Here is a 23,568-nt window from a genome sequence, read left to right as displayed (position 1 = left end):
TCACACATGACCATGCCTAATATGATTCAATAAAATTTGAAGCTTGTTTTTATTGTCTCTAATTCTTCATGTCAGACTGCCCAAGGACAAACTGGGAGATTTTAAGAGACAGACAATGCTGCACAGACAGAGACAGATGCAGTCTGATTGTTAGCAATGGCCATAAGTCTAGTTAAACCCACATAAAACACCACTGTGTCCCAAGGCCCCTAGAACTCATATCCCTCTCAGTCTCATATGAATACAGGACTCATTTAATTTAGCTGGAATTTGCCAAAGCAGTTATCTCACCACCACACTGCCTCTCCTCTCCTAATCAGCAGATGTATCCTGTTTGATGAAATCTCAGGTGTTGTACGGGCAGCTGGACACTGACACACTTTCAGTAAGTAAACAAACACTGAAAGAACTGACACAGTTTCAGCTTCACCTCCAGCTCACCTCCCTCTCTCCCTTTTCCATTGTCTTTAAACCTGGTCTACTTATGTCAGGGAGGCTTCTTGGGAGGCTACATTAGTTCAGTGGGCCGGCCTGTTGGCTGGCTCAAAGATATACTACATGACCAAAAGTACGTGGACACCTGTTCGTCAAACATTTCATTCCAAAATCAATCATGTGCATTAATATGGAGTTAGTACCCCTTTTGCTGCTATAACAACCTCGAAGGCTTTCCACTAGATGTTGGAACATTGTTGCGGGGACTTGCTTCCATTCAGCCACAAGAGCATTAGTGAGGTTGGGCACTGATATTAGTCCTGGCTCGCAGTCGGCGTTCCAGTTCATCTCAAAGGTGTCCGATGGGGTTGGGGTCTGGGCTCTGTGCAGGCCAGTCAATTTCTTTCACACTGATCTCGACAAACAATTTCTGTATCGACTTCGCTTTGTGCATGGGGGCATTGTCATGCTGAAACAGGAAAGGGCCTTCCGCAAACTGTTGCCACAAAGTTTGGAAGCACAGAATCGTCTAGAATGTCAATGTATGCTGTAGAGTTAAGATTTCCCTTCACTGGAACTAAGGGGCCCGAACCGTGAAAAACAGCCCCAGACCATTATTACTCCTCCACCAAACTTTACAGTTGGCACTATGCATTCGGGCAGGTAGCGTTTTCCGGCATCCGCCAAACCCAGATTTGTCCATCGAACTGTCACATGGTGAAGCGTGATTCATCACTCCAAAGAACGCGTTTCCTCTGCTCCAGAGTCCAATGGCGGCGAGCTTTACACCACTCCAGCCTACGCTTGGCATTGCGCATGGTGATCTTAGGCTTGCGTGTGGCTGCTCGGCCATGGAAACCCATTTCATGAAGCTCCAAACAAACAGTTGTTGTTGCAACCGAGGACAGACAATTTTTACGAGCTGTGCGCTTCAGCACTCGGCAGTCCCGTTCTGTGAGCTTGTGTGGCCTGCCACTTTGCGGCTGAGCCATTGTTGCTCCTAGACATTTCCACTTCACAATAATAGAACTTACCAGGGCAGCTCTAGCAAGGAAGAAATTTGGCAAACTGACTTGTTGGAAAGGTGACATCCTATGACGGTACTGTCTATGGAGATTGCATGGCTGTGTGCTAGATTTTATACACCTCTCAGCAACGCGTGTGGCTGAAATAGCCAAATCAACTAATTTGAAGGGGTGTCCACATACTTTTGGTGATGTAGTGTATCTGCAACCTCAGACTGTGTGTGTGCATGCTGCTATCTGCAGCCATCAGAAGTGCTTACATATTGCCTCAGGTAAATGAGTGCTGCTGTTCCCTGTCTGAGTAAGGAGGACTATCTCTGTCTTGTTATCTCTCACTCTGTCTGGTTCTCATCGCCTCTTCTCTTACTAAGGGCTTTTACACAGGCTTCTTCACAATGCTTGCTGCTTGCATATGGTTGCCTCTTCCTCAAGGAGGCTGGTCTTGAGACAGGGTGTTTGTTTGCGTAGGGTTACCTTCAGAGATGGAAGACTCATGTGCTTGTATGCTGCAGTTATCCAGGCTGATTGCAGAAGATAAGGGATCTGTGTTTGCTGTCATTAGAGAAAGTGAGAGAAGATAGAGGGAGGATAGAGAAAGAATAGAGAGAAGCATGAGGGGAGAGAGGAAGAATAAAGAGAGAGAGAAAGCAGCGAGTGAAAGTAGAGAGGGAAAGGAAGAAGGTAGAGGGGCTTAAAAATGCAGCGAGGTAGTGAAAGAGGGGTGGGAGAGGGAGGGAGATGCTTTGTTTCACAATTATCCTGCACAGCCGAGGGGCGGCAGTGAACGTCAGACATCTGTGATCCATCTCCCAGAGTTCCCAGTCTGGAACCCTACACTCTGGTGTTCTCAGCCTCCTCCCTTCACTCGCTCTCGTCTTTTCTCTCTCAGCCTCCACCCTTCACTGCCATCGCCTTTTCTCTCTCAGCCTCCACCTGCCCTCGCCTTTTCTCTCTCAGCCTCCACCCTTCACCGCCGTCGCCTTTTCTCTTTCAGCCTCCACCTGCCCTCGCCTTTTCTCTCTCAGCCTACACCCTCCACCTGGCCTCGCCTTTTCTCTCTCAGCCTCCTCCCTCCACCTGCTCTCGCCTTTTCTCTCTCAGCCTCCACCCTCCCCCGCCCTCGCCTTTTCTCTCTCAGCCTCCTCCCTCCACCTGCCCTCGCCTTTTCTCTCTCAGCCTCCTCTCTCCACCCGCCCTCGCCTTTTGTCTCAGCCTCCACCCTCCCCCGCCCTCGCCTTTTCTCTCTCAGCCTCCTCCCTCCAACCCGCCCTCACCTTTTCCCTATCCCCCGTCCTTCCTCACCCTCCACCCACCCTCACCTTTTTCTCTCTCCCTTTCGCTCACTCTCCCTTTCTGTCTCCTTCTCGTCTGGCTCTGTCTCTCTATCTCCCTCAGCCCTCCTTTTATCTCTCCCTCTTCCTCTCTTCCAGCCCTCTCCACCTCTCTGCTTTCTGCTTTCTGAAATCATCCCTCTAGTCTCTAGGGGTTTGTAAAGAAAGGGTTTTAGTGGCAGGCAGTTAGCTGTCGCCCCTCTCTGTAAACACTGTGTGATCCTCTGCTCTGTAGACAGACATTACAGGCTCCATTATAGCCTTGTTATTGTAAAGTCATCAGATTCCTGGAGGAAAATGGCCTGTGTTACTGAAGGGGGAGGCTAGGAGTGGCTTCTATACTGCTGAGAAGTATTTAATACCTCAGTACAATAGAAACTGATCACAGTCAATACTCAGGAAGAACAGAAATAGGATTGGTCTGGACCAGGAAGGAAGAGAGGAAGGAGTGTGTGTGTGTGTGTGTGTGTGTGTGTGTGTGTGTGTGTGTGTGTGTGTGTGTGTGTGTGTGTGTGTGTGTGTGTGTGTGTGTGTGTGTGTGTGTGTGTGTGTGTGTGTGTGTGTGTGTGTGTGTGTGTGTGTGTGTGTGTGTGTGTGTGTGTGTGAGACCTACATATCTCACCAGTCTCTATTAGAGGTCGACCGATTTATGATTTTTCAACGCCAATACCAATTATTCGGGCAATTTTTTAAAGTGTATTTGTAATAATGAACAAAAAAAGCCGATACCGATTGATCGGCCAATTTTTTTTAAATGTATTTGTAGTAATGACAATCACAACAATACTGAATGAACACTTTTCTTTTACCTTAACTTCTTATGGCTGAAGGGGCAGTATTGAGTAGCTTGGATGAAAGGTGCACAGAGGTGCCCATATTAAACTGCCTGCTCCTCAGTCCCAGTTGCTAATATATGCATATTATTATTCATATTGGATAGAAAACACTCTGAAATTTCTACAACTGTTTGAATGATGTCTGTGAGTATAACAGAACTCATATGGCAGGCAAAAACCTGAGAGAAAATCCAAACAGGAAGTGGGAATTATGAGGCTGGTTGATTTTCAACCAAGATCCTATTGAAATCACAGCGATATATGGATGAGTTTGTCTGACTTTGTCTGATGCCTCTACTGTGAAGGGGGCCCGAATGAGAGGGGAATTAGTCAGGTCTGCCATGACCTGACCATGCTCTAACCATGCGCGTTCACATGAGAGGGAGCTCTGTTCCATCGCTCATCTGAAGTCAATGTAATTCTCTGGTTGGAACATTATTCAAGATTTATGTTAAAAACATTCTAAAGATTGATTAAATACATCGTTTGACATGTTTCTACTGACTGTTACGGAACTTTTGGACATTTCGTCAGCTTTTAGTGAACGCGCTTCGTGACTTTGGATTTGTTTACCAAACGCGCTAACAAAAGTAGCTATTTGGACATAAATTATGGACATTACCGAACAAAACAAACATTTATTGTGGAAGTGGGAGTCCTGGGAGTGCATTCCGACGAAGATCAGCAAAGGTAAGTGAAGATTTATAATGCTTTTTATGAGTTTTGTTGACTGCATAATTTGGCGGGTAACTGTATGGCTTGCTTTTGTGGCTGAACGCTGTTTTCAGATTATTGAATATTGTGTTTTGCCGTAAAGCTTTTTGAAATCTGACACAGCGGTTGCATTAAGAACAAGTGTATCTTTAATTCTATGTAAAACATGTATCTTTCATCAAAGTTTATGATGAGTATTTATGTTATTTGACGTGGCTCTCTGCAATTTCTCCGGATATTTTGGAGGCATTTCTGAACATGGCGCCAATGTAAACTGAGGTTTTTGTATATAAATATTAACTTTATCGAACAAAACATATACAGTGGGGAGAACAAGTATTTGATACACTGCCGATTTAGCAGGTTTTCCTACTTACAAAGCATGTAGAGGTCTGTAATTTTTATCATAGGTACACTTCAACTGTAAGAGACGGAATCTAAAACAAAAATCCAGAAAATCACATTGTATGATTGTTAAGTAATTAATTTGCATTTTATTGCATGACATAAGTATTTGATCACCAACCAACCGGTAAGAATTCCGGCTCTCACAGACCTGTTAGTTTTTCTTTAAGAAGCCCTCCTGTTCTCCACTCATTACCTGTATTAACTGCACCTGTTTGAACTCGTTACCTGTATAAAAGACACCTGTCCACACACTCAATCAAACAGACTCCAACCTCTCCACAATGGCCAAGACCGGAGAGCTGTGTAAGGACATCAGGGGTAAAATTGCAGACCTGCACAAGGCTGGGATGGGCTACAGGACAATAGGCAAGCAGCTTGGTGAGAAGGCAACAACTGTTGGCGCAATTATTAGAAAATGGAAGAAGTTCAAGATGACGGTCAATCACCCTCGGTCTGGGGCTCCATGCAAGATCTCACCTCGTGGGGCATCAATGCTCATGAGGAAGGTGAGGGATCAGCCCAGAACTACACGGCAGGACCTGGTCAATGACCTGAAGAGAGCTGGGACCACAGTCTCAAAGAAAACCATTAGTAACACACTACGCTGTCATGGATTAAAATCCTGCAGCGCACGCAAGGTCCCCCTGCTCAAGCCAGCGCATGTCCAGGCCCGTCTGAAGTTTGCCAATGACCATCTGGATGATCCAGAGGAGGAATGGGAGAAGGTCATGTGGTCTGATGAGACAAAAATAGAGCTTTTAGGTCTAAACTCCACTCGCCATGTTTGGAGGAAGAAGAAGGATGAGTACAACCCCAAGAACACCATCCCAACCATGAAGCATGGAGGTGGAAACATCATTCTTTGGGGATGATTTTCTGCAAAGGGGACAGGACGACTGCACCGTATTGAGGGGAGGATGGATGGGGCCATGTATCGCGAGATCTTGGCCAACAACCTCCTTCCCTCAGTAAGAGCATTGAAGATGGGTCGTGGCTGTCTCTTCCAGCATGACAACGACCCAAAACACACAGCTAGGGCAACTAAGGAGTGGCTCCGTAAGAAGCATCTCAAGGTCCTGGAGTGGCCTAGCCAGTCTCCAGACCTGAACCCAATAGAACATCTTTGGAGGGAGCTGAAAGTCCGTATTGCCCAGCGACAGCCCCGAAACCTGAAGGATCTGGAGAAGGTCTGTATGGAGGAGTGGGCCAAAATCCCTGCTGCAGTGTGTACAAACCTGGTCAAGAACTACAGGAAACGTATGATCTCTGTAATTGCAAACAAAGGTTTCTGTACCAAATATTAAGTTCTGCTTTTCTGATGTATCGAATACTTATGTCATGCAATAAAATGCAAATTAATTACTTAAAAATCATACAATGTGATTTTCTGGATTTTTGTTTTAGATTCCGTCTCTCACAGTTGAAGTGTACCTATGATAAAAATTACAGACCTCTACATGCTTTGTAAGTAGGAAAACCTGCTAAATCGGCAGTGTATCAAATACTTGTTCTCCCCACTGTATGTATTGTGTAACATGAAGTCCTATGAGTGTCATCTGATGAAGATCATCAAAGGTTAGTGATTAATTTTATCTCTATTTCTGCTTTTTGTGACTCCTGTCTTTGGCTGGAAAAATGGCTGTGTTTGTCTGTGATTGTGCGGTGACCTAACATAATCGTTTGTGGTGCTTTCGCTGAAAAGCCTATTTGAAATCGGACACTTTGGTGGGATTAACAACAAGATTACCTTTAAAATGGTATGAGATACATGTATGTTTGAGGGATTTTAATTATGAGATTTCTGTTGTTTGAATTTGGCGCCCTGCACTTTCACTGGCTGTTGTCATATCGATCCCGTTACCGGGATTTCAGCCATAGTTAATATAATACATCAATAAAATCAATTTAGCCTCAAATAAATAATGGAACATGTTCAATTTGGTTTAAATAATGCAAAAACAAAAGTGTTGGAGAAGAAAGTAAAAGTGCAATATGTGCCATGTAAAAAAGCTAACGTTTAAGTTCCTTGCTCAGAACATGAGAACATATGAAAGCTGGTGGTTCCTTTTAACACGAGTCTTCTATATTCCCAGGTAAGAAGTTTTAGGTTGTAGTTATTATAGGAATTATAGGACTATTTCTCTCTATTATACCATTTGTGTTTCATATACCTTTGACTATTGGATGTTCTTATAGGCACTTTAGTATTACCGGTGTAACAGTATAGCTTCCGTCCCTCTCCTCGCCCCTACCTGGGCTCGAACCAGGAACACATCGACAACAGCCACCCTCGAAGCATCGTTACCTATCGCTCCACAAAAGCCGCGGCCCTTGCAGAGCAAGGGGAACAACTACTCCAAGTCTCAGAGCAAGTGACGTCACCGATTGAAACGCTATTAGCGCGCACCCCGCTAACTAGCTAGCAATTTCACATCGGTTACACCAGCCTAATCTCGGGAGTTGATAGGCTTGAAGTCATAAACAGCTCAATGCTTGAAGCACAGCGAAGAGCTGCTGTCAAACGCACAAAAGTGCTGTTTGAATGAATGCTTACGAGCCTGCTGCTGCCTACCATCGCTCAGTCAGACTGCTCTATCAAATATAAAATCATAGACTTAATTAAAACATAATAACACAAAGAAATACGAGCCTTTGGTCATTGATATGATCAAATCCGGAAACTATCATTTCGAAAACAAAACGTTTATTCTTTCAGTGAAATACGGAACAGTTCCGTATTTTATCTAACGGGTGGCATCCCTAAGGCTAAATATTGCTGTTACATTGTACAACCTTCAATATTATGTCATAATTATGTACGATTCTGGCAAATTAATTACGGTCTTTGTTAGGAATAAATGGACTTCACATAGTTCGCAACGAGCCAGGCGGCCCAAACTGCTGCATATACCCTGACTGCTTGCACAGAACGCAAGAGAAGTGACACAATTTCCCAAATTATAAGAAATTCATGTTAGCAGGCAATATTAACTAAATATGCAGGTTTAAATATATATACTTGTGTATTGATTTTAAAGAAACGCATTGATGATTATGGTTAGGTACATTGGTGCAACGACAGTGCTTTTTTCGCAAATGCGCTTGTTAAATCATCACCCGTTTGTCGAAGTAGGCTGTGATTCAATGAGAAATTAACGGGCACCGCATCGATTATATGCAACACAGGACACGCTAGATAAACTAGTAATATCATCAACCATGTGTAGTTAACTAGTGATTATGTTAAGATTGATTGTTTTTTTTAGAAGATAAGTTTAATGCTAGCTAGCAACTTACCTTGCCTTCTTGCTGCCCTCGCGTAACAGGTAGTCTGCCTGCCACGCAGGCTCCTCGTGGAGTGCAAAGTAAGGCAGGTGGTTAGAGCATTGGACTAGTAACCAGAAGGTTGCAAAAACGAATCCCTGAGCTGACAAGGTAAAAATCTGTCGTTCTGCCCCTGAACAAGGCAGTTAACCCACCGTTCCTAGGCCGTCATTGAAAATAAGAATGTTTTCTTAACTGACTTGCCTAGTTAAATAAAGGTGTAAAAAAAAAAAAAAAAAAAAAGGTGTCCAAAAATACAGATTTCCGATTGTTATGAAAACTTGAAATCGGCCCTAATTAATCGGCCATTCCGATTAATCGGTCGACCTCTAGTCTCTATGCTAAGTCTGTCAGAGAACACAGTAGTCTCTTTCTGACTCCCAGGCATCATAGATCCATCTTAAGTCTGTCTGAAAACAGACATCATGAAGTTATTATGAATCACCCCATTCCCACATTCACAGCACTCTTTAAATCAGCAGGCCAAATGTCTTCACCAGCGTGTGTGTGTGTGTGTGTGTGTGTGTGTGTGTGTGTGTGTGTGTGTGTGTGTGTGTGTGTGTGTGTGTGTGTGTGTGTGTGTGTGTGTGTGTGTGTGTGTGTGTCTTTGCGTACCTCTGCTGTTGTATTTTGCTCTGTTCTCCTGTCTTGCCTGCATGCAATCAGGAAACTCAGCTCATTCTCTGTTGGAACAATTAAGTCAACACAGCAGAACACTGATCAGAAGCCCCCAGTCATTGAGTTCATAATTATCTTCTCTTGTACTGGCCAATAGAGTAGTGTGCTGCTGGAAGTTGCTGTGTCTTTGTTACAGATGTGTTTCTGGTCAGGTATTTTACATCAGGCAGTACAGATGTAGGATCTTAATTTGATCACTCTTTTGTTGGTGAGAATTTTCCCACAAAACAGGAAATTCATACTTGTAGTGTATTCAAGGTTTAAAAAGGCTTTTAAAGTTAGTAAATTCTGCTTTAAAATGTCAGACTTGATTTGCCGTAACCAAAAATGTCTCAACTGGTATCCTTATCAGTCAGGAGAGGCCTTGATGTTAGGGAGTCAATCCACTACATAATTGCTCTTCTCATACACAGAGAGAACACTTCTTTCTATTCTAAGAAATGATGATATCCAACATCTTAAGAAAATATAATGATACGAAACATATTAAGAAAATATAATGACATAAAACATCTTAAGAAAATACAATGATATAAAACATGTTAAGATATAAGGCAGTGTTATAGGACAGTGAATTTTTTAAACATACTAAACATGCTCGAGTCAATTAGTCAGTTTCCAACAAACCCCTACAAAAAATGTCCATTAATGATAATCCACATAATAATTCACATTTCCTGTTGTTGCAGGATTATTTTCCTGCTGTAGCAAGCTGGTTCCAAATGAACATCCTACATCTGTAGCTGGCCGAGCAGACAGACAGATAGACAGGTCCTCATGGTTAGGTTGATGCTGTCCAGCCTTCTGTGCTGCTCCACAGCCTCTACTCTACTCAGCTATTAAAGTAATCACTGCAAGTTGACGTCATCTGTCTCTGTGTGAGTTCGTTGGTGGTCTGCGGGCAACACACACACACACACACACACACACACACACACACACACACACACACACACACACACACACACACACACACACACACACACACACACACACACACACACACACACACACACACACACACACGGTACATGCCAGCCAGCCACACACAGAAGTACAGTGCACGAATGCACGCATATATACAACTTACACACATACAATGTACACACACCTCAATAAAGACAGTGAGGAAATTAGAGAGTGTTTGTTTAATCATTGAGTTGTGTGTATTGCCTAAGGGTGGTTTTGCACACCTTGTATTTTACAGCTGGTGTTCTGTCTTAATGGCCAAAGTTACAAAGCAGTGAAGTGAAGGCGTGAGTGTCATCAGGAGAACTAGGTTTATTTTGCAGAGGCAACTAAGTCCTCTTGGATGTGATGATGACATTTTAAAGGGACAGAGTTCGATCTCCCTCTCACAACCGGTTTGTTCCTCTGTTTTTGCTGCTCGGTTGAGACTGTAACTTAGTGACAGTATAGGCGGCAGGTAGACTAGCGGTTAGAGAGGTGAGCAGGTAGACTAGTGGTTAGAGAGGTAAGCCAGCAACTGGAGTGTTGCCAGTTCGAATCCTGGGTCCGACTGGAAAAATCTGTTGGCAAAGGTTGCTGGAATCAAATTCTAGATGTCAGTGCCCTGCACCTCTCCCAAACATGTATGTGTGTCTTTCTGAGGGGTTTGGTTAAAAGCGGAAATCAAATTTCAGTTGGACCCTGTGTGCAATTGACCAGTAATATTAAGTATATGTTTTCCTGTAGAGCAGTCCTAATATAAAGCACACATCCTGAGGTAGGAGCAAAGAGTGACATAGCCTCAGTCCCACTTTCTCTCTCTCTCTTGCTGAGGCAGATGGATAGCTCTGATACGAAAACGGAAACTGCAGCAGCACCACAAACCCAAAGGTTTTTCCTTTTCCTCTGATTGTCTCTTTGAAGAGCTCCTGGAAAGGCTTTCAAAGTCTCTGGTCTCTGGTCTTCATGCTGGTCTCCAAACAAAATGTGTGTTAAATGTAGAAAAGCTGGTCTGCAGAGTGGAAACAAAACATAACAGAACTGACCAGGGATTGCTTGGTTATTATTCTGCAGAAATATAATTGGTTGTGTTTGTCGTCTCTGGATTTCTCTTATATACAGTGTATACCTGTCTGTGCTTGTGTGTGGAAGTGTGGCTTAACATGCTAACTTACTGTGACTGTCCCATCAATGTCTGTAGGTGTTTCTCATAGAGTGGAGTCAGAATAATCAAATCAAACTTTATTTAAAGAGCATTTCACAAATATCGCAAATAGCAACACATTTTTCACAACCCCTAAAGGTTTCATGTGTTAAAACTTCCTATGGCTGGGTGGCAGTATTGAGTAGCTTGGATGAAAAGGTGCCCAGAGTAAACTGCCTGCTACTCAGGCTCAGAGGCTAAGATATGCATATCATTAGTAGATGTGGATAGAAAACACTCTGAAGTTTCTAAAACTGTTTGAATGATGTCTGTGAGTATAACAGAACTTATATGGCAGGAAAAACCTGAGAAAAAATCCAACCAGGAAGTGGGAAATCTGAGGTTTGTAGGTTTGCCTATCCAATATAGAGTGCGATATTGGTCATTTTGCACTTCCTAAGGCTTCCACTAGATGTCAACAGTCTTTAGAACCTTGTTTGATGCTTCTACTGTGACGAATGAGGGAAGGAGAGCTCTTTGAGTCAGGTCTCTGGCACGAGCTGAACATGCTCGCTTATGTGAGAGTGACCTGCTTTCCATCGCATTTCTGAAGACACTGCCTGATGTAAGAGGAATTCTCCAGTTGAAAGATTATTGAAGATTTATGTTAAAACATCCTAAAGATTGATTCTATACATCGTTTGACATGTTTCTACGAACTGTAATGGAATTGTTTGACTTTTCGTCTGACCTGCGCGTCATGAATGTGGATTACTGGACTGAACGCGCGAACATAATGAAGGTATTTGGACATAAATTATGAACTATATCGAACAAAACAAACATTTATTGTGGAACTGGGATTCCTGGGAGTGCATTCTGATGAAGATCATCAAAGGTAAGTGAATATTTATAATGCTATTTCTGACTTCTGTTGACTCCAAAAAATGGCGGATATCTTTGTCTTATTTGGGCTCTGAGCGCTGTACTCAGATTATAGCATGGTGTGCTTTTTCCGTAAAGTTTTTTTTAAATCTGACACAGCGGTTGCATTAAGGAGAAGTTTATCTAAAGTTCCATGTTTAATACTTGTATCTTTTATCAATGTTTATTATGAGTATTTCTGTAAATTGATGTGGCTCTGCAAAATCACCGGATGTTTTGGAGGCAAAACATTACTGAACATAACGCGCCAGTGTAAACTAAGATTTTTTGATATAAATATGAACTTTATCGAACAAAACATACATGTATTGTGTAACATGAAGTCCTATGAGTGTCATCTGATGAAGATCATCAAAGGTTAGTGATTAATTCTATCTCTATTTCTGATTTTTGTGACTCCTCTCTTTGGCTGGAAAAATGGCTGTGTTTTTCTGTGACTTGGCTCTGACCTAACATAATCGTTTGTGGTGCTTTCGCCGAAAAGCCTATTTGAAATCGGACACTGTGGTGGGATTAACAATAAGTGTATCTTTAAAATGGTGCAAAATACTTGTATGTCTGAGGAATTTTAATTATGAGATTTCTGTTGTTTTCAATTTGGCGCCCTGCACTTTCACTGGCTGTTGTCATATCCAGCCGTAAGAAGTTAAAGGGATACTTCGGGATTTTAGCAATGAGGCCATTTATCTACTTCCCCAGAGTTAGATGAACTCGTGGATACCATTTGTGACTCGTTTCAGGAAACTAGGCGTATGTCGCGCGTGCGTCACTACTTCACAGGAGAGGCATTTGAACGTAAATATCATTTTTAGACAGAAATGCCTTCTGGAACATGTGAACTTTCATGTGCCTAAATAACAAACTTGTATGCCATCTGTAAATACGAATAAAATTACGAGCCTTGTTGGTTTAGCCACGGAAAAAACAAGAACCTTCCCACTAGCCATGATAATGGATGGGCTGAGGTAATGGATGGGCTGGATATGCCGAGAGATGAGGTCGGATTGGGCTGCCAAGTAGCACACTTCTGTCTGTAACATGAGCTGGTCAGTATATGTAGATAATCCTTTCTAATCTTTTTTTTAATATATCACATAGTAGAACTGCAAAAGTGTTGCTCTCCACTTTCTGGAGAACCGAAGGCAACCATGGCAACCGTGACAGAGAGGGAGAATCGTTCATCCATGTATACAGGTAAGAGAGTCTAGCTAGCTACATTTTCAGATATTATACATTTCAAATTTTGTCAGAAAGTCATTTTCATTGCAAGTTAAAGCGTACTGTTAGCTAGCTAGCTAATGTTAGCTGGCTGGCTCACTAGATAACATTACGTGTATGATCTGTGTTGTAATATTATTCATATCTAAGAGCCGTTTGCATTGCTAGTTATAGCCTAATGTTAGCCAGCTAGCTAACATTGAACCTGGCTGGTTTGCTACCTGCAGATTCATGCAGGGTAGTAACGTTACGAGTTGGGATTATGGTTCATTGTTTAGCTAGCTAGCTACATGTCTAAACAAAAGACTCCACTATGCAAGTAACCATTTCACTGTACCGTTTACACCTTCTGTATCCTGTGCATGTGACAAATAAACGTAGATTTTATTTGATAGAGTATGTGTTTACCAGAGACGGTAATGTGAAGAACAACATGACCTGCACTATTGTCAAATCAGGATATAACGTTAGGCCAACGAGACAGTGTCCAAGTTCTAAAATTCTCTGGTAGAATGCCCTGCTTTTATTTCATCACACTCAGAACCGTAAGCTATTTTCTGTAAGTGGCTCGCCATTCACTTGTAAATAAGGATCTTGTTGTTTATTTTCCTGTAATAATGAATAAAAATGTGGCTAGCCAGATAACTTAACATTAGCTAGCTAGCTAACAAGCTACAAATGAACCAAAACATTGTTGAGAAAGTTGCTTTTAGTTACCCGGTTTGCTAGATTGAGATACACTACATTCATTTTCAAACGGGTGGATTTATTGGTGCTAAAATACACCAGTTACGCTATTTTGGAACACCAGGCTCCTGATGTCATACAGACTGTAGTTTTTGTGTTTATTCTTTTTCATAAAGAGTTTGATTTCGGACGACCATAGAATGGTCATGATGTCACTGCGACAACTGTCGATAGACGTAGTATAAACCAGCCTTTAGTCTTGAAATCTTTGGTGGTTTAGTACATGGCCTCACATGTGAATCCTTAAAGAGATGGGCGGGGCTAAGGCTTAAGAGGGTGTGAACGATACTGAATGGGTGTAGACAAAGAAGAGCTCTCCAGTAGGTGTACCAAAACATTGAAGGTCCATTTTCTCAAAAGTTGGGTTACAAAATAGAATTACTTTCCCATTGTTCCTCAACTGTAGTGTATGATATACCATTTTCTAGCTCTGAGTCTCGACTTTTATCTAATGTAAAACATTTATCCAATTTTGATAAATCGAGCCGGTCCGTCACATTTTTATGTCTCTGTGTCCAATATGAAAGAAGTTAGAGGTAGTTTCGCGAGCCAATGCTAACTAGCGTAAGCGCAATGACTGCTAGGAGATACCCATAGACTTCCAGTCATTGCGATAAGTAGATAAACATTCTTTACAGTTTATGTACAGTACCAGTCGAAAGTTTTGACACACCTACTCATTACAGAGTTTTTCTTTATTTTTACTATTTTTACATTGTGGAATAATATTGAAGACATCAAAACTATGAAATAAAACACATGAAATCATGTAGTACCCAAAAAAACAAATCAAAACATATTTTATATTTGAGATTCTTCAAAGTATCCACCCTTTGCCTTGATGACAGCTTTGCACACTCTTGAAATTCTCTCAACCAGCTTCATGAGGTAGTCACCTGGAATGCATTTCAATTAACAGTTGTGAATGCATTTCAATTAACAATTGTGCCTTGTAAAAAGTTAATTTGTGGAATATCTTTCCTTCTTAATGCGTTTGAGCCAATCAGTTGTGTTGTGACAAGGTAGGGGTGCTATACAGAAGATAGCCCAATTGGTAAAAGACCAAGTCCATATTATGGAAAGAACAGCTCAAATAAGCAAAGCGAAATGACAGTCCATCATTACTTTAAGACTTGAAGTTCAGTCAATCTGGAACATTTCAAGAACTTCAAGTGCAGTCTGAAAAATCATCAAGTGCTATGATGAAACTGGCTCTCATGAGGACAGCCAAAGGAAAGGAAGACCTAGAATTACCTCTGCTGCAGAGGACATGTTCATTAGAGTTACCAGCCTCAGAAATTGCAGCCCAAATAAATGCTTCACAGAGTTCAAGTAACAGACACATCTCAACATCAACTGTTCAGAGGACACTGCATGAATCAGGCCTCCATGGTCATATTGCTGAAAAGAAACCACTAATAAAGGAAACCAATAAGAAGAAGAGACTTGCTTTGACCAAGAAACAGCAGCAATGGACATGAGATGAGTCCGAATTTGAGATTTTTGGTTCCAAACTCCGTGTCTTTGTGAGAAGCAGAGTAGGTGAATGGAGGATCTCCGCATGTGTGGTTCCCAACGTGAAGCATGGAGGAGGACGTGTGATGGTGTGGGGGTGCTTTGCTGGTGACACTGTCTGTGATTTATTTAGAATTCAAGGCACACAGCATTCTGCAGCGATACACCATCCCATCTGGTTTGCGCTTAGTGGGACTATTGTTTGTTTTTCAACAGGACAATGATCCAACATACCTCTAGGCTGTGTAAGGGCAATTTGACCAAGAAAGAGAGTGATGGAGTGCTGCATCAGATGACCTGGCCTCCATTTCGGAAATTGCATTCACTTATGAATGTGACTGTTAATCTTTGCTGTAATAAAGACTTTACAAAAAAAAGAAATACGCTTATCATTTATTTAGTGTTGTTTACATTGTTCAAAATGGTCAGAACAATTATATTGTAATCTAACAGCACCTGTTTGGCACACATACAGTGCATTCGGGAAAATATTCAGACCCCTTGACTTTTTGTTACGTTACAGAATTATTCTCAAATTGATTAAATACAAAAAAATCCTCATCAATCTACACACAATACCCTATAATGACAAAGCAGTACAGGTTTTTAGATTTTTTGGGATATGTATTAAAACTAAAAAACTTAAATACATTATTTACATAAGTATTCAGACCCTTTGCTATAAGACTTGAAATTGAGTTCAGGTGCATCCTGTTTCCATTTGTTCATCCTTTAGATGTTTCTACAACTTGATTGGTGTCCACCTGTGGTAAATTCAATTGATTAGACATGATTTGGAAAGGCACACACCTGTCTATATAAGGTCCCACAGTTGATAGTCCATGTCAGAGCAAAAACCAAGCCATGAGATCGAAGGAATTGTCCGTAGCGCTCCGAGACAGAATTGTGTCGAGGCACAGATCTGGGGAAGGGTACCAAGAAATGTCTGACGCATTGAAGGTCCCCAGTGGCCTCCATTATTCTTAAATGAAGAAGTTTGGAACCACCAAGACTTCCTAGAGCTGGCCGCCCGGCCAAACTGAAGGATCGGGGGAGAAGGGCCTTGGTCAGGGAGGTGACCAATAGATCCTCTGTGTAGATGGGAGAACCTTCCAGAAGGACAACCATCTCTGCAGCACTCCACCAATCAGGCCTTTATGGCAGAGTGGCCAGACGGAAGCCACTCCTCAGTAAAAGGCACATGACAGCCCACTTGGAGTTCACCAAAAGGCACCTAAAAGACGCAGACCATGAGAAACAAGATTCTCTGGTTTGATGAAACCAAGATTCAACTATTTTGCCTGAATGCCAAGCGTCACGTCTGGAGGAAACCTAGCACCATCTCTATGGTGAAGCATGGTGGTGGCAGCATCTTGCTGTGGAAATGTTTTTCAGCGGCAGGGACTGGAAGACTAGTCAGAATCGAGGGAAAGATGAACAGAGCAAAGTACAGAGATCCTTGATGAAAACCTGCTCCAGAGCACTTAGGACCTCAGACTGGGGCGAAGGTTCACCTTCCAACGACCCTAATCACACATCCAAGACAACTCAGGAGTGACTTCGGGACAAGTCACTGAATGTCCTTGAGTGGCCCAGCCAGAGCCCAGACTTGAACCCAATTGATCATCTCTGGAGAGACATGAATATAGCTGTGCGGCAATGCTCCCCATCCAACCTGACAGAGCTTGAGAGGATCTGCAGAGGACAATGGAAGAAACTCCCCAAATACAGGTTTGCCAAGCTTGTAGCGTCATACCCAAGAAGCCGAGGCTGTAACCGCTACTGAAGGTGCTTCAACAAAGTACTGAGTAAAGGGTCTGAATACTTATGTAAATGTGATAATTTAGTTTTTAATTTTTTACAAATTTGCAAAAAAATAATAATATGTGTTTTTGCTTTGTAATTATGCTGTATTGTGTGTAGATTGAGGGGGGGGAACGATTTAATCCATTTTAGAATAAGGCTGTAACGGAACACAATGTGGAAAAAGTAAAGTGGTCTGAATACTTTCCGAATGCACTGTAATATGCACGTAGCGCTTGCTCCATACCTTCTTTGTCTCCAGTAATTTATTCCACACATCTGACTTCCCCTTTACCTCCTGTGTAAACAGTAAATATTACCCAGTTTCGAGTTTATTTTTCACGTCCTCTGTATCCATTTTGCTGTCATGTGTTACCGTGTTCAGAGTTTGTTATAACAAATGTATTGATGTGATTATGATATGCTATAGGTCAGGCCCTGTTGGTCAGGTGCATGTGATGCATACATGTGTCACGTTAAGAGAGCAAGGGTTGAGGGAACAGGGAATTTTTTCCCTAAACAAATGAGAGATTTGAGTAACATAACTTTTCCGTCTGAAATGGCTGAAGTTATGTTGCAGCTTCAGCAACACGGACAGCACGAAGCACACTGTTAATGTTCTCTGGTGGTCGCTGCAGCAGGGAGGAGAGCGAGACAACGGATGCTAGTCACACAGTCACTCACCGCCTTTTGTTTTTAACACAGCGCAGCAAGTCTGAGCCTGGCCCGGCACAATCAAATCAATTGCGGTCGGACTCCCTCTACTCATTTGTGTGTCTTAATTATTTCATCAAACAGTTTGCTTAAAAGCATCAGACAAGCTCAGTGGATATATTTGATTTGATTAAAACACATAGGATGTGTCTATATATGGAAAAATACACGTTTTAACATTTTGACCAACCGATTGATTGAAAGAACAGACAACTCTTTTTTTAAAGATATTTTTTAGTCAGGGACAGCCCTAATGCACACACACACACAAAGGAAACCTAGAATGCCTTTAGAGCGGACGTGTGAAGTGTGTGTGTATACACCCTGCCAAACCCACCCTGAATTGCTGAACGTCATAACTGTATCAGCCCAGCTGACTGGACATTACAATATGATGGTAAGAACATGACGTCTCCCACTCTTCTTGGCATACAGGACTATGGGTGGAGGTGGTGCCAGTAGGGTTGTTGAAGGACTGATGAGGATTGTCTAGGAAACTGACCTTACTTTGCTTCAGTAAATCTGAGTTTAAGGGGTGCATTGCACTTTATTTTCAAACTGAAAGTGGTGAGAGGGTGTTCTAGAAGCCCAGCGCCCAGCAGGTGATATCATGTGATCCACCTGATAGCTGGTGAGAACCTCTGGTAACTTTGATAACCCAGAGGGAAAGGAGATCTGATTGGCTGAGAGCTGTTGTTGGTCAGATGTTATCACCAGAGCAGCTGGATCACAAAAAAGAACTCTAGAAAAACATGTATTTGTGAGTTGTTCCTTTTCCTCAGGAAGCTGAGATCATGATATACTGTAGCCAGTAAGACATTTATTGCAGGGTATTGATCATTGAACTGCCTATTAAGTAAAGTGATCTTCCATTCTATACCTGATGAACGAATACAGAAGTGATCTCTTAAGTCAGATGTTAGGCAGAGGTTATTGAACCAGCCCTTAACAGAGTTTATTGGTAATGTCTTCACATTCAGACAGTGGAGGAAGCTATTAATGCAGCTAGCTATTCATCCCCCTGTTTCACCACCAACCTGAAAAAGAAGACGGAAACACTGTGTTAGTGAAGATATACATCTCCCTGGATTTTTTAATGATTTTTTACTCTGTGCATCTGGAACTAAGGTGTGTGAACAACCTAAAAGTGCAGAGCAACCCTTGAAACAACCCCAAGGATTCCTCCTTCTAATCTAGTCCTTCTCCCCCGAACAGTAGTGTCAGGTTTTGGCCAGGACTGTTCTGGTTTTTTGTCACTAGATGTCCCCATTGCACCTTTTTTGTACCTTTTGTTTTCCCTTGCTCTAATTATTGTTTGCACCTGTATGTCGTTCCCTTGTTAGTATTTAATCCCTGTGTGTTCCTCAGTTCCTTGCTCAGTGTTTGTATGTTAGCACCCAGCCCCAGCCCAAGCCTTGTTGTGAACATATATTTTTTCTCTTGTTGGATTTTCCAGAGGTTCTCTGGTTTTGTTCTTTTGTATTTTGGATTAGTCTTTTAAGGTTTGTTTTTCCCTTGCTGTTTTTACCACTTTGTGGATTTCTTTGTATTTTGGAAGATATCTATTTTTTATTAAACCACCATCTCTAGTACTGCTGTGTCTGCCTCATCTTCTGGGTTCTGCCGATTTAGTGACTGTTTCTCGCACCGGGTCCTGACAGAAACACTGAGCCATTAAAATGAACCCAGAGGCAGCCAGTACCCAGGACTTTTTTCCCATGCTGTCCAATGTCACGAAGCTGCTCTGGTTCAGCAAGAGGCCTTAATGGCTGGACATTCTCAACTTCTGTCGGAGATGATGACTTCCATAAAGCAGATTTCTGATCAACTTTCTCCTGCAACCGCTTCTGCTCCAGTTCATCAGATTCAAGTGCCCGTGGCAGTTAACCCCCTGGCTGAACCTCGTCTGCCGCCTCCCCAACGGTTCTCAGGTGATCCGAGTGGTTGTAAGGGGTTTTTCACCCAATGTTCTCTCTCCTTCGAGCTGCAACCCTCGTCATTTCCCACCGACCGGTCCAAGATAGCATATATCATCACCCTGCTGTCGGAAAAAGCCCTAGCCTGGGCTACTGCTGTGTGGGATGCCCAAAGTCCCTGCTGTGCCAGCTACTCTACCTTTGCTGAAGAATTCAAGCGAGTGTTTCAAGGTCCTACCAGCGGTCCTGACTCAGCCAAACAGCTCCTGACTCTCCGCCAAGGTCGGCGCAGCGTGACGGACTATGCCATCCAGTTCCGCACGGTGGCAGCAGCGAGTGGCTGGAATGACGAGGCGCTCACAGTGTGCTTTTTGAAGGGTCTTTCCGACACCATCCAAGATGAACTGGCCACTCGGGAACCACCGGACAACCTCGAGTCCCTGATCAAGTTGGCTTCACGCATAGACCAGCGTCTGAGAGAGAGAGAGCTCAACCGTAGATCTCTCACCCTAGCTCCTATCGGTCCCAGCTCCGAGTCTCCACCTTTATCCCCGCTGACTCCACCGGAACCCATGCAGGTTGGACGCATCTCCCAGGCTGAGAGAGACCGCCGGATGAGGGAGCGATGCTGTCTATATTGCGGCAAACCGGGCCATTTCCTCTCCACGTGTCCCGGGCTCCAGGGAAAACGCACTCTCCCGTGCAGGCCTGGGAGGACGGTAATGGGAAACATAACCTCCTCTCATCCATCCAACTCCCGCCTGCTCATTCCAGTTACCCTTTCCTGGGACAACCACGAGCTTCCCCTTCAAGCCTTGGTAGACTCTGGAGCCGCAGGTAACTTCATGGATGGTGTCTGGGCGAAGGAGAATGGCGTTCCCTCTGAACCTCTAAGTGACCCCATAAGGGTTACTACGTTGGATGGAAGCCCTTTGGGATCTGGACTTGTCACTCGTGTCACTACCCCCTTGCGTCTTTCAGTTTCCCAACACCAGGAAGTGATGAACTTTCATCTGACCTCGTGTTCCGAGTTCCCTCTCGTCCTTGGATACCCCTGGCTTCACAGCCATAACCCTCACATCGACTGGTCTGTGGGCACTATCAAGCAGTGGGGTCCTACGTGCCAAGCCACTTGTATCTTCCCAAGTTCCCCGAGTTCCCCTCCCGAGTCTCTAGAATCCATCGACCTGTCCCGAGTTCCCGAGTGTTACCATGACCTCAAACCGGTATTTAGCAAACAGAGGGCCACCAAACTACCACCCCATAGACCTTACGATTGCCCCATCGACCTGTTTCCGGGCACCTGCCCTCCCAGGGGTCGGATCTTTTCCCTATCTCCTCCCGAACGAGCTGCTATGGATACCTACATCAAGGACGCTCTGGCAGCAGGCCTCATGCGTCCATCCACCTCGCCGGCGGGAGCAGGGTTTTTCTTTGTGGCCAAAAAAGACGGGGGATTACGTCCTTGCATCGACTACCGGGGACTTAATGCCATAACCGTCCGTAACCGCTACCCGCTACCCCTTATGGCCACAGCCTTTGAGCTGCTCCAGGAAGCAGTGGTCTTCACTAAGCTTGACCTGCGGAACGCATACCATCTTGTGCGGATCAAACCCGGTGACGAGTGGAAGACCGCTTTCAACACGCCTACTGGTCACTACGAATACTTGGTGATGCCCTTCGGCCTGACCAACGCCCCGGCTGTGTTCCAAGCGCTCATAAACGATGTGCTTAGGGATATGCTTAACATTTTCGTGTTTGTTTACTTGGATGACATACTCATCTTTTCGAGCTCCCTTCAAGAACACACTAAGCATGTCAGACAAGTGCTCAAACGCCTCCTAGACAGCCATTTGTACGTTAAGCCGGAAAAGTGTGAATTCCATTCCTCTCGAGTACAGTTCCTGGGATTTGTAGTGGAACCCGGTCGAGTCCAGATGGACCCCAAGAAGGTAGGGGCGGTAGCAGATTGGCCCACCCCCAAGTCCGTTAAGGAAGTTCAGCGTTTCCTGGGCTTCACTAACTTCTACCGCAAGTTCATCAAGAACTTCAGCTCGGTGGCAGCCCCTCTCTCAGCTTTAACCAAGGGTGGCAACACAAGGTTTCTGTGGGGAAGAGAAGCTGAGACGGCCTTCCAAGGACTCAAGCAGCGCATCCTCTCTGCTCCCATCCTGACACTACCGACGGCGGATGAACCTTTTGTGGTGGAGGTAGACGCATCAGAGGTTGGTGTTGGAGCTGTCCTGTCTCAGAGGGGTGAAGACAAGAGGCTTCATCCTTGCGCCTTCTTCTCTCACCGGCTTACCCCGGCCGAGAGGAATTACGATGTGGGGGATCGTGAACTCCTAGCGGTTAAGATGGCATTGAAGGAATGGAGACACTGGCTCGAGGGGGCTTCTCAACCGTTTCAAGTGCTTACGGACCACAAAAATCTGGAGTATATCCAGCAGGCGAAGCGGTTGAACTCCAGACAAGCTCGATGGTCTCTTTTCTTCAGCCGATTCCAGTTTATTCTCACCTATAGACCCGGGTCGAAGAATCTCAAACCGGATGCCTTGTCACGAGTCTACTCTCCTGCCATTCGAGAAGATACTGACATGACTGTTCTTCCTGCCGCTAAGATCGTGGCTCCGATCTCGTGGCAAGTGGAGGATACCGTGAAACAAGCTCAAGCCATCGAACCGGGCCCTGGAGGAGGTCCTGCTAATCGGTTGTTTGTTCCCAAGGCAGCAAGGTCCCAAGTCCTTCTGTGGGGGCACTCCTCTCGCCTCACCTGTCACCCGGGCGTAGGTCGCACCTTGGAGTTCATCCAGCGTAAGTTCTGGTGGCCCACCATAAAAGAAGACGTTGCCACTTTCGTAAAGGCCTGTTCCGTGTGCTGCCAGGGCAAATCTTCTCACCTCCGCCCTCAAGGACTCCTTCACCCCTTATCTATTCCCCACCGACCCTGGTCCCATATCTCGCTGGACTTTATTACTGGCCTTCCTCCGTCCCATGGTAATACTACGATCCTAGTCATCATCGACAGGTTTTCTAAGGCGGCCAGGTTTGTTCCCTTGACCAAATTACCTTCTGCCAAGGAAACAGCTGAGTTGGTGATTAACCATGTGTTCCGAGTCTTTGGCATCCCGCAAGATATGGTTTCCGACAGAGGTCCCCAGTTCGCCTCAAGGTTTTGGAAGGCCTTCTGCCAACTCATAGGGGCCACGGCCAGTTTATCTTCAGGGTACCATCCGGAGTCCAACGGCCAAACTGAGAGGATGAATCAGGAGCTGGAAACCACCCTCAGATGTATGGTTTCCAACAACCCATCCACATGGTCATCCTTCATTGTTTGGGCCGAGTACGCGCACAACACCTTGTGCTCCTCCTCCACTGGTATATCCCCGCACGAGTGTCAGTTTGGCTATGCTCCTCTATTGTTCCCGGACCAGGAGGCAGAAGTCAGAGTGCCTTCAGCCTCGAGGTTCATCAGACGCTGTCGGCTTACGTGGAAGAAGGCCCGTCTTAATCTTCTGCGTTCCTCACAGCAGTACCAACGACAAGCCAACAGACGTCGCCGTCCCGGTCCTACCCTGTACCCCGGCCAGAGAGTATGGCTCTCAACAAAAAACTTACCGCTACGGGTGGAGTCTCGCAAGCTGTCCCAGAGATTCATCGGACCCTTTAAGATTGCCAGGAGAGTCAATCCCGTTACTTTTCGCCTGCACTTACCCAGATCCCTTAAAATCAATCCCACATTTCACATTTCTTTATTAAAACCTGTTGTTTTTTCTCCCCTTATTCCGGCAGGCAGACCTCCCCCTCCGCCCCGTGTCATCGGAGGCCAGTCGGCTTATACCGTCCACCGGATACTGGACTCCCGCC

At 44.2% G+C, this 23,568-nt stretch overlaps 1 protein-coding gene across 4 annotated transcripts in view; it reads left to right on the top strand.

Moving 5' to 3' along the window:
- Window positions 1–23,568, top strand: part of LOC139544115 (LHFPL tetraspan subfamily member 2a protein-like) — a 91,526-nt gene that overhangs the window by 14,381 nt on the left and 53,577 nt on the right. The window contains exon 2 of one of the 4 annotated variants that reach the window (XM_071350886.1): window positions 12,890–12,982. The exons of 2 other annotated variants lie outside the window; for them this stretch is intronic. The gene's annotated coding sequence lies outside the window, so the exon portion shown is untranslated. Of the gene's footprint in view, window positions 1–12,886; window positions 12,983–23,568 lie in introns of all 4 variants that reach the window. One more of the 4 variants, XM_071350884.1, reaches the window with a different exon arrangement.

The sequence above is a fragment of the Salvelinus alpinus genome, chromosome 18 (assembly GCF_045679555.1).
Source record: "Salvelinus alpinus chromosome 18, SLU_Salpinus.1, whole genome shotgun sequence".
NCBI classification, from domain to species: Eukaryota; Metazoa; Chordata; class Actinopteri; order Salmoniformes; family Salmonidae; genus Salvelinus; species Salvelinus alpinus.
This window is presented reverse-complemented; position numbering and strand designations above follow the sequence as displayed.